This window comes from Henckelia pumila, chromosome 3 (assembly GCF_033568475.1).
Source record: "Henckelia pumila isolate YLH828 chromosome 3, ASM3356847v2, whole genome shotgun sequence".
NCBI lineage: Eukaryota > Viridiplantae > Streptophyta > Magnoliopsida > Lamiales > Gesneriaceae > Henckelia > Henckelia pumila.
Window position 1 is genome coordinate 184,037,463 of NC_133122.1, and position 13,352 is coordinate 184,050,814.

The window sequence follows — 13,352 nt, forward strand, 5'->3', positions numbered from 1 at the left end:
GATCAAAAACTTAAAAGCTATATATATCTAAGAATTCCCAAATGTCAACAATTGCATAATTGAGTCTTTCTATGGCAATCGATCTCTACGCTTTCGATATTCACCACTACCGTTCTACCAGCAAATGGAAATTCGTGTAGTCAAACCGGAAAAAATATATACCTTCCTACCGCTAAGATCATTTAGAAGGAATAAATATATAGTAAATTTAAAGGAAATAATATATGAAGTTGCGGTAGAAAGATTGTGCCGTCAAGTAGAGATACAAGTTGGTAACAACAAATTAAAAATTCTTGGTGTAGGATGAATTTTTGGATTAAGTAATGAGAATGGAGATTTATATACACAAGACAAGGAACATGAAAGGTTAACAAATTAAGGGGTATTTTGTTTTTTAACCTCGGTCAAACATTTTTTTAAAAAAATGACCTTCTGTAGTGTAATGCAAATCACTTGGGGGAGGTTAATTTTTTAAAAAAATGTTTGACCGAGTCCATTTCCCTAAATATCCCACAAAAATTAATTAGGAAAAGTTATTATCCATATTGATAATAATTTATGATAATAATTTATGAAAAGGAGTTACAATAATAATAATTCTATATTAAATACACACAAAAAACGTTAATCTTACTAAAACAAATGGATTTCATACGGTTTTGAAGAAAAAATATAATTTAATGGGCAAAACGTGGGTTCATGCTTAGTGAGAGTTAGGAATTTCAAAGATGTACTTATGATTAATTAAAAATTAGACCAATTAAATACCTAATTAATACGTACGTATGAATTTTGATTAACCGAAAAATAAAAACAATTTGGATAAAATCAACTAAAACATAATATCTATTAATCTAAAATAAACTAATAATATAATTTGAAATATAAAGATATTTCGATGAAAAGGTAGAATCAAATAAGAATGTGTGGATAAAGATAATTGAACGTGAGTTTTCATGGTTGAAAATTTAAAAAGACAATCAATTGAGGCATAAAACCTAATTAATAATCAAACAATAATTATATAAAATAATTAGATATAATGTCACTCTTAAAATTTTAAACATTAATAATTCCACATCTACATGACAATTAAGATAAATTATTATTTTTGAAAACGGGATTAGTGAATAACTACATAACAATTAAGATAAATTATTATTTTGAAAACGGGATTAGTGAATAAAAATAATAAGTTTTCTTTACATTTAAAATTCATTTAAAAAGTCTTACTATATGTTAAGACGAGAACTGAAATTTAGAAATAAATTTAAAATTAACAATTCATAATTTTATTTCACTAGTAGATAAACTAAATTTACAAAGATATTTTTATTTATTATATCGTAAATTTGGTCACGGGTATCACAGGACTGTGAAAAAATATCGAAATACCATCATACCGCATATACCGTACAAAAAAAAAAACTGTAGATACCAAAAATTTCGGTAAGAACGATATGAATTTATGTCATACCAAAATTTTTCGGTACAATATGCAGTATTCAGCAATATACCGTATCGATTGCTACCGAACCACCCCTATTCATATGCCCAACATTCTCTTGCATTTACAACCAAAACTTGCAGAATTATAGCGTTGGTTGAACGATATCTGCAATTTGGAATAAATATTCAATTAATGCACATTTTGATCTAATAATTCAAGTTAAGATATTCTAATATTGTTTATATAGATTGAATAATTATTTCATATAAATGAGAAACATATGTAATCATTAAAACAATTAATGTCAATTTATATATATTAGCTCCACCCATAAAATTTTTCGAACTGTTGTGGAGGATAGGTGGAAGAAAAGAAAAGGCCTTGATCGGATAATGCCCAATAACAAACACGATGAGGCCGACACCATGCATGTTCCCACAGGGAACTGAAAGCTACGAAATCGAGGTTCCTGTTACCGTAGTATGCTTGGCAGTAAAACTTTGTGTCGTAAAATATACTTTCACAGAAATTAAAAGTGAATTCTTGACCCTTCTTCAAATTTTGCTCCCCGAGGTCGTTGTTTTTAGAGTGACAATGCAGGTTCAACGTCTCCGTCGTGTTGATGGGGAGCCAGTTTCCCACGTACACTATTTTATACTTATCATATGCATAACAATTTCTTGCATTCACAACCAAAACCTGCAAATAATTAATCATTAGGAACACTACTACTACTAGTACTACTCCTCCTCCTGAATTCATATTCTTTTTCATCTTTAATTATATAATATAATTTATTTTATTATAGTAGTGGTATGTTCAACTTCTCATCACCACTCCATTTATATATAGCGTTGAACTATATCTGCAATTTGGAATAAATATTAAATGCACATTTCTATCATTCAAATTAAGATATTTTAAAATTGTTTTTAGGCAAATCATAATAATTTACTACTAAATCCAGCGTTGTGTTTTCTAAATTTCATAACAATTTCTTACATATCATTACAATAGAAAATGTGATATATCTATATATATATATATATTTATATATTTGATTTTCTACTATTAATTGGAATATTATTAGCATTTCTATGCTACATAATGAAATATAGTATAATTATATAATACAGTTTTTGAAATAATATATCTTATAATACAATTTACAATATTTGAAATATATATTATGTGTGTGTAATTATATATTTGATTGATGCGAAAAACGAGTACGTGAGAAATATATATTTTAAATGTGAAACTATAGGTTATTTTTAATTTATTTCATAAAAAAAATTAGAGCAATTAGACTATTTTTTATACGGATATGCGATCATTTTTATAAGGAAAAATAAGTTTTTTGGTCCATTAACTTGTCCATGTTTTGGTTTTGATCCATTAACTTTTTCGATATGGGTTTTGGTACACTAACTTTTCATTTTCTGTATTTTTTGGTCCAACTGCATACGTGTCAACTTTTGATTGGCCCAAAATAATGACGTGGACCAATCAAAAGCTGACATGTATGCAGTTGGACCAAAAAACATTGAAAATACAAAGTTAGTGTACCAAAACCAACATCGAAAAAGTTAATGTATCAAAATCCAAATGAGGTAAAGTTACTGGACTAAAAAACTTATTTTTCCTTTTTATAATTTGGTGCCGTGTAATCGTTTCCAAGCCGTAAATGGTTTCAATAACATATTGCATTCTTCACCCTTCTTCGGAATTTGATCCCGAGGTCGTCGTCTTTAGAGTAACAATGCACGCTCAACAACGTAGTTTCGGCGGGGAGCAAGTTTCCCACTTCACTATTTTATACTTAATTACCATATGCCCAACAATATTCTCTTGCATTCATATCTTAAACCTGCAGAATTATCATTAGGAACACTACTACTATTGAATTCATTTTTTTATCTTAATTAATTTGAAGAATCCATATAATTCATTATATATATATATATATATATATAAATAATATTGATACGTTCAACTTCAATACTCATCACTCAATTTATAGCATTGGTTGAACGATATCTGCAATTTGGAATAAATATTCAATGCACATTTTTAATCATTCAAATTAAGATATTCGAATATTGTTCATATTAGGTAAATCATAAAAATTTATTTATTATATATTTCCTACTAAATCCATGCTTTCTAAATTTCAAAACAATTTCTTACATATCATCACAATCGATAATGTGATATATCCACTGATTATATATATATATATATATATAATATTGGTATGTTCAACTTCAATACTCATCACTCAATTTATAGCATTGGTTGAACGATATCTGCAATTTGGAATAAATATTCAATGCACATTTCTAATCATTCAAATTAATATATTCGAATATTGTTCATATTAGGTAAATCATACAAAAATATTTATTATATATTTCCTACTAAATTCATGCTTTCTAAATTTCAAAACAATTTCTTACATATCATCACAATCGATCGATAATATGATATATCAACTAATTATATATATATATATATATATATATATATATATATATATATATATATAATAGAAATGTTAATTAATAATCCGATTTATAGTAGAAAATCATTTCTATTATTAATTAACATTTCTATGCTACATAATGAAATAGTATAATTATATAATACAGTGTCTGAAATAATAATATATCTTAGGGCTCGTTTGGTACAAATGATTAGCTTGGATTGAGGTTGGTTTGACTGGTTTAACTAATGTTTGGTTGAGTTTTTAATTATCTTACCCAATCCATTCTCGAAAGGATAAAGCCATATTAATGTATGAAAAGTAAACCCACCTCCACCCCATGTATTAACAATCACTTTCTTAGTCACAATTTATTTTCAATTCTACCCTTTTCCAACATCCAAAAAAAATGCCCAACCTATCTCTCCCCCATCTAAATGATGAAGAAAGCATCTGTGCACGTTAGAGTTTTCAAATTGCAAAAGCATCTATTAAAAAATAAAAAAACTTGCAAAAACATCATAAACTTGGCAGACAAATGAACGTTTCACTTTCTCATTAAATCAACATCGAATTCTTGTTTACAAATTTTATTTCTGTGATGGTGTTTGGTTTCTGGTTTTGGTTGAGAAAATGATTTCGATCTTCACAATATCAAAACGAAAACAAAATTGAACAAAAATTCACGAAACTCAAACAACTCGAGGGCATGAAAAAGAGAATCTTCTAGACTTGAAGCAGAATCCATTATCTCGCTTGAAGGAGAAATTGATAAAAAAAATTCTGAGTCATCTGATTTTTTGTGGTGCCTGTTGAAGATTTTTGGGATTTCTCACATTTATCTCGTTGAAGAGGGAGCAGTTGAACTTGATGAATTTGGGTAGTAAAATTCCATTAAAAAAAATCCCAAAAAATAAATAATATTAAGATACTTCCAAGGGTAATTTTGTCCAAAAATAAAAGGTTTTAAATTTATCTCATTGTCAAAATCATACCAAACACAATACTAATTTATCACTATTATTACTTTTCTATCTCAATCATTCTTTTTATCATTTATATACTAATCATTCAATAATCCTATCATACCAACCAAGCGTAGCCTTATAATAAAATTTACATGTAATTAATATGTGATAGATGATATCCAATCAATTTAAACAAAAATTAAAACGAGTAATCAAACAAAAAAATAATGTTTAATTATAGATTTATATTGATACAATATTGATATAAAAGCTTATGAAGTTATTACATACAGGGTTTTCCATTGATTTTTTGATTGAGATTAAGAAATTACTCAATGTTTCTTGTCATGGATTCGTATTATTTTTATTTTTTTTCTTTATCTCATGATGTATGTCTTGAAACAATATAATTTGTTTTATATTTGTTAATAAGCGTTAAATCAAATTAAATTTGGATTATGTACGTAATTCCTTATCTTATATATGTTTTTATAAATGAATCATTGCTACAATTCCTCATTAATTCGACGAGAGGAAAACAAAGCGTATCAGTACGTGAAATTTGGCTAGTTGAGCACTCCATTTTCAGTGAATAATTTGGAGACATTCTCAAATAAGTTCACTCGAATTTCTTACAGCCCTTCAATATGTTGGGATTAGTTTTGAAGAATTTTTCTTTAAACCACGTGCGTTTCAGTTTTCCAAGCACTTGCCACAGTATTTTCTTTTTTTTAAAACCTCAAGTGTGATATACGTAATTAGTTAAGGATAAAACAATTAACAACACCGTCTGTCCCCACAACTCTTTTTTTTTTTTTTTCCCCATAAACACCATCTCGTATCATGTTTGAAAATCAAAACACCAGCAGAAACAAATGTTAATCTCTATCGATTTCACATCCCCGATCGGAGTATAGAACAACTCATATAAACCATATTTATTGTAGGTTTTAAAGTTACTCTTTGTTGAGTTTTCATTTAAATTTGTACATGTTTTGTCACATATTTGTATGACTTTCGTATTTATCGAATTACTATGGCGAACCAAATGTGAAATGCATCGAGATCAAGTAGTTAAAATTTTTATTATTATAAATTATGTTTCTTTTTCAACATTTTGAATGAGATTGTAAGTTTTATACATTTAATTCATTTATTACATTTTTCGCTTTCAATATTTAAATGAGAATTTTTATGTTTTAGTTATATATATATATATATATATATATATATATATATATATATATATATACAATTTTGCTATCCTGCCCACTCATCGTGCCCACTTAATGTGCCCACCATGAGGTGGCACTCAACTATTGGATGTGATGAATTGTGCGTCCAATAGTTGAGTGCCACCTCATGGTGGGCACATTAGGTGGGCACGGTGGGTGGGCAGAATAACAAAACTCTATATATATATATATATTATATTATATTTAATTATGCACTAAATAAAAATAAAATAAAATAAAATAAAATCACACAAGCATATAAAAAATGAAAGGAAAAATAAAAATTTTCGTCAGTAAAAAAGAGAAAAATAATAATATTAATATTTTTTTATAAAATAGATGTCTAAACATCTTCTTAATTATTTTTAAATTTAAAATTATTTTTCTAAAATAGTTATCCAAACAACTTTTTTACTATACAAATATTTATATAAAATAGTTGCCAAACACGTATTTACTCTTAAAAACAACTTTTAAAAAATGTTATGAAAACTTTTAAAAGACACTATTATAAAAACGTTTTATAAGTACATGTCCAAATGGAGCCTAATAAATTTATATGTATTTGATTTAACATTCATTGTTCAAGAAATAAAAAATAATTAATTTGCGCTAAATTTATTAAAACGCAAAATCAATAAAAAAACATTTATAAAATGTTTATGTTTATTCGAATGTAAATCATTCAAAATTTTGCTCGTGTTATGGTAAAAATAAATTTGATAATAAATGATATTGTATGTTTTGTAGATTATTCATCTGGAGAATCTGCATCATCATAATCTTTTTTCAGGATATTTAATTTGATATATCACCCATAATTATTTTAGATATTTTTTCAAAGTTATTACCTAGCATTTATTAGACTCGTTAACATAGATATATTTATACACCTGAATAATTATAAAAATAATATAAATATGATAGTTTTGTTAAAAATAATTGAATATATCATATCATATATTCTTTGTTTCTTTTTTTTATGCAAGATCAGTTTACAAACATCATTTTTGTTTTAAGCTGAACCTTTCATACTAATATTGGAAAAAAATAGTGAGTAATGTTAATAAATCAATTTTGTAATTTATTTAAAACACTTAATTTCAAAACAATGTTTAAATTACAGAAATCTATAGCGTTTAACAATCTCTATCTCTTGTAAAAATATTCATGCATTAATTGCAAAATAATCTCATAAAATAATTGTTATAATTTTTAGACTTTAAACGGATGAAAAAATTGTTAGTTTGGATTAAAAATTGACTATATTTTATTGATATATCTCAATATCAACGTGTAATTTAATTCACACACACAAGGAAAATTATATGTTTGCTTTATCTACAAAGAAATGAAAATTTGAAGTATTTTTGGTATATTTTAATCCTTTCGAAAACTGAATACTCATCTAATATGCACGTATTTTGTCAATTTTGATCTTAGTTCACACTTTCATAAAAAAAAAACAAAGTATAGAAATAGATATAGATATAGATAGATAATAGATAATAAAAACAATAATATTTTTTAAAAGTAATAACAATAATAATATTGATATTAGATAATATAGATGAGATAGATCAGACTATATATATTATATTAAAATCAATTGCATCATATATGTACTCACATATATGCAAAAATAAAATAGGTTATCTTAACGTATTATTCCGTGTATATTCGATGTCATGTCAATAGTATTTGGTTTCGCGTCACGTACCGATGGACATTAAATTTAATCATTTTTTTTTCATGTCATGTATTTGATGCCCACATCTTGCGATCATTTTTATAATTTGGTGTCATGTAATCGTTTTCAAGGCGTCAATGGTTTCAACAACATATTATATATCTATCTATCTATCAATCTATCTATTATTATTTGCCAGGATCAGAGAGAGAGAGAGAGAGAGAGATTTGCCAGGATCAGAGAGAGAGAGAGAGAGAGAGAGAGAGAGAGAGAGAGAGAGAGAGAGAGAGAGAGAGTACACTCAAAATTTGTTCTAAAAAGGATGTACTTAATACAATCGGTTTAATGAGTGAATTCGATGTTTAACTTGGTGTCTAACGCAATTTGACAATCAGTGAATGTGCGAAATTATGTCAAGTTACAGATTCTGAATACTAGTGAAATCGGTGTATGCAGATAGGTAGGAAATAAGTAAACTGATGAAAGACACGATGAAATGTTTATGGATGTTCGAAGATTTCAATTATCCATACATCACCCCTTCTTTCTCCTCGAAAGGATATCACTAGAAGACTTTGAATTTTACAAGTAATTTTGCAAAACCCCGATTCGGTTTAGGACTTATCCACTACCTAGACAAGAACTCGTAGTTACAACTCAGTTTCAGTCCTAGACTTTTGAAATATCGAAGTTTACAACTCGATTGACTTGGCACAAAGAATGATCCTTCAATGATCAAAGTATCAATTTGGGTGTTTGTGCTTTGAGTTCCTTAATCGATTTCCAAACTTTGGAGCTTCAGATATTCTTGCTATAAGCGTAGTTGGCAAAAGTTGTTCTTTAATCGATTTGGATCCTTATTTATAATCTTCGGATTCTTATGGTAATAATTTCAAAATGGATCCTCAAATAGAATTTGAAATATTCCCGTTGCATTTGTCACTTTCACGAACAATTTCTGAGGCCGACATTCTCTTGGATCGCGGCACTATCTTCTGTAGAATGTGTCAGAGTACGAAAAAATCTATCCAAGTAAATTTCTCTGGTAGACTTATAACGCGAAGGTAAATTGATAGTAGGTCAGTTTAGTGTCTTCAGTTTGGTTGACTTGAGTAATATCAGTTGAGCTAGTCCGAGAGACGTGTTTTTCAATTTATCCCTTTTCCTTTGAGAGGTCAATTTAAGCTTTTCTTCAGTTTAGTACTTTATCTATAAACACAAAAACTTAATTTCTCAACAATTTTCCCTTTTTTGGTGTTTATCAAAACTTAGATAACACCAAGGGTAAATTGATTAAACTAACTTATCATCGAAATTTTGCAAGATTTCAATGTACGGATCTTCCCCCTTTTTGATAAATCAACTAAAAGCCAATGTAGAACAGAAAGCATGTTGTTTAAGATCGTGAAATCCAGATACAATTGTAGATAAAATAATGAATAATCAACAAACTATCTTCGATCTGTCGGAGCTCTTGGCAGAGAAGAGCTGCGACTTGAAGAGGATAGATGAAGTGTTGGTGCTTGATGGACTGGTGCCAGTTGAGGTAAAAAACTATGAGAATGTAGAATTTGCCGAGAAATAGTTGTCAATGAAGCAATTTGTTTGGCAAGTCATTAAGAATTTGAGTTGACAGAGGTATGAAGAGATTGGACGTATACATTCAAGCTGTCAACTTTGGTCTCCAGAGATTGATGAGAGTATTGCAGTTGAGACAATTAAGTATATAGTTGACTTGAATCGTGTAGTAGCTTGTCTAAGAGTGCAAACTGGTTTTGTAGTTTGATCAGTTCAGAACTTAAAGATTGGCGAAGAAAAGTGATGTTGTTGTTGGTTTGATGATGATTTTATTTGAGAACAGTGACATCTTTTGACATAAAGTTCAACGATGATTCCATTTCAGAAAGTATTTGATACTAATCATCATCTGTATCAGATTTTGGTGAAAGATGCTCTCTGTTGTTTCTAGCAGTTTCTTGATGTAAAATGCTCATAATGTCTGATCTTTGAGCTTTGAAGGGAGCTTGAAGAGCAGTTGATGAAACTGCAACTTTATCTTTATCTTTGATTTGCTGAGAAGATGACGCTGGAACTGAGGTAATGACTATTGCTAGCGGTTGGGGACTGATACTTGTGTTTATGTTGCATATTTTAATATCATTATATTGTTGTTTTGCATGCATTTATGTTTTTTAATTTAGTATTTTGTTTGTATTTCATATTATGTGTCTACATTACATGTTTTCCGGTTTATTTTGTAGGATGTGCATTTTGAAGAACATTTGGACAGAATCTTGGAACGAGGGAAATGAAGCAAGGAAGATTTCGAGACAGAACTTTGGCCGCTCGATCCGTCAAACTCTACCGATCGAGCGGCCGTTAGAAGAAAAGCAGGAATTTTGACAGAGAATATTTTGCTCGATCCGTTAAACTTTACGGATCGAGCGAGATGCGCAGTTCGGGAAGGAATTTTTATTTTTGAAACTCTTTTATTTTGGACTCTAGTATATTATTAAGTCTTTATTCCGTTTTGTTAAGTTGATTATCAGACTTTTGGGAGATAGAACACCAATTATTCCTTGGCGGCTAGGTTTTTATTCCATCTTTTCTTAAGATTTCTTCTCTTCTTTTGATTTTTCTTTCGTTTTTCATGAATCATTGTGGCTAGTTTCTAGAACTTGGTTGAGGAAGACAAACCCTTGATTTTGTTTGTTTGTGAGATTCGAATTTTCAGTGTTTAATTATTATTGAGTATCAAAAGTTGTTCTGATTTTTTTCATGCTTGTATGTGAGATTTTTGGATTGATCACCCTAGGATTTCGCTATACAATCTACAGCTAAATTAGAATTAAAATCGTAATTTTTTGAATCAACTAATTTGCGAAGCAACTACGATTGATATTTTCCTCTTGTGAATTTATTAAATTTTAGGAACAATAATTGACTAGATTAAATACATCCGCTTGTGTATGTGTTGTCTAGATTCGTCAGTTTCACTAGTTTGCATGCTATCATGAATTTAAATTTAATCACTTGTATTAGGTTAATTCATTGGTAAGAGTTAATTTAGAACACTTGTGTCTAGTTAACTAAGATTAAGGTGAAACAATAATTTAGTTTTCAATGATGAATATTTGATAGAATTAATTATTTCTTGGTAATCATTGATCAGATGAATGATTTCAAGGGTGTAGTCGACCAATACCAAGACTTGTTTTTAATTTATTTATTCAGTATAATTTTCAATCTTGCATGTTAGTGATAAAATTTAAATTTAATTGTTGTTACTTTTTAGTAGTTAATTTAAAACTCAAAACCCCCTTTATTTTATTTTAGAATACAATAAATTTCATTTTCCTCGTGAGAACGATCCCTACTCGCACTACTGCATATTTTGTTTATCTGATTTGAGTTGGGTAATTTGGGCGTGACATGACTTAGCGTTACCAGGGACGTGATCATCAATTTGAGAACTTGTACTGTTACTCTAGGATTTTTCTGGAGAAGTATTCATAGGTAGATCAGATGGTTTCTTAAGTAAACCAGTATTTGGATCTGGTATTTGAATTTCCTCAAGTTGCAGATGATCCAGAGACTCATCAAAGAAATATTTTTGAATGTTCACTCTTTCGAACTGATAAAATTTAAGAGTATATATAATGATGGCCATAGAATGTCCTTGATTGCTTAGAGCTGTAGATGATTCAGTGGTTAGGACGAGTGTATCAAATGCTGGTTGAGTAGTTCTCTGCATAGAATTAGTTGGATGGGGCAGTTCCTCTATCAGAGCTGATTGTTGTTCTTCATGCTCAACATGAGTTTAAACTTGGGAGATAACTTCATCCAAGGTTACTATTTGAAGTTCAGGGAACACTAACTCATTTTCCGAGACAAACATTTGTTTCTCAATGGATGGCAGATCCTTGTCTTCTAGAGCTGTAGAAACTTCCTTCTGAAATTCCTCAAAGACTTGGTCAATTGTATGTGTAGAGGATGCAGTTGAGTGTTGAGTCTTTGTGGTTTCCTTGTTTCGAGATCGGGATTTAGATCGAGACTTGTGTTTCTCATGAACAAAGGGTTCTGGTATGACCAGTTCCTTGTCAGTTTCCCAAAATTTAACTTTCATCTGAATTGTGATCAAATCGTTATGTAGTTGAGTAAAACCTGATCTATTCTCATAGGCAGTTGTGGCGGTAGGATCATAATTCTTTTGGAGTTCTGCAAGAGTTTGAGTTTGTTTTTTGACTTTCATGAGATCAAAGAAGTATTTGCCTTCTTTCCATAGCTACTAAAATATCAACAGTTTTGAATATTTTTAGCACAATTTCTTTATATCTAACAAATCTGTTCAACTCCCAATTTTTATTGAGATGTCTGGAATGTGGAAGTTCTATACTTATACCATTCATCATAAAGTGTGTCTGTACTCTGTTCAGCATATTCAAGAACTTCATCCATGGCCAAGTAAATTTGAACTTGAATAATATTAGAGGGCCTGTCAGCATCTGAAGAAGAGGCGATTAAATTTGGAGTTTTTCCTATCTGTAGATCAAGACCAGAGTGTGTATACTCTACTAATTGTGCTGATGATAAACCCCCTTTTGTTATGGCTGGAGGTAAATATATTGGTACTGAAATTGTTTGGAATTGAGCCTGTGAGAATTTGACATCTTCAGGAGCTTCATCTGACTGTGATTCTTGGAGTGGCTCAATGATTTGAAGTGGTTCTATAACCATTGGTTGTTTCCCTTTTGGATCATTTATAGTTTGAATGCATTGACCCTTTAGTGCTTCATCAGATGGTCTTGGAGCTACTGATGTAGAAATATCCAAAGATTTAGGAACCAAGGAAATTATTAGTTTGGTATGTCTGTAGAGTTCTTGACTTTTTCGGTGGAGGTTTCACGATCTCCTCACTGTCAGTTTTTCGCTATCAACAATGATGAGATTCCTCTTCTTTTTGATGTTTTTCTTGACTTTAGTTTTTGATTTCTTTTGGGTAGAATGATCGGTAGACTCCTTCGAGTGAAAGCTGGTTAGGTATTCAAAGTTCAGCACTCTATATTTGGGTAAAAGAGAGGGTTCTTGAAGAGTGACTCCAAAACATTCGAGTAATTTATTGATTTGAGAGACAAAACCTGGTGATTTCTTGGATGCAGTCATAATTTGAATAAAGATTTTGAATAGAATGTTTCTTAAGTTGATTTTGATACCCTTGAAAATTGTCGTCATCACTTTGAACTTTTCCACTGTCAGTTTAGCAAAAGATCCTCCTGACCACATCTTGTTCTATGTCTTCGATTGGATCGTCTGGCATTTGAGACCGAATAAAATTATAAAGTAGGATACAACCTAGTATGATCCTGTTCTGGACTTCTATCGGGTAAAACGAGGGACTTCTAAGGATTGTGTCACGCCCCAAAAACGGGTCTAGTTGACATCGGCGTTGTTTAACAATTTAACATTGAAACAACAAGCCTTGTAGTACAAATTTTTCCAAAAACCAGTCTATTTATAAACCATA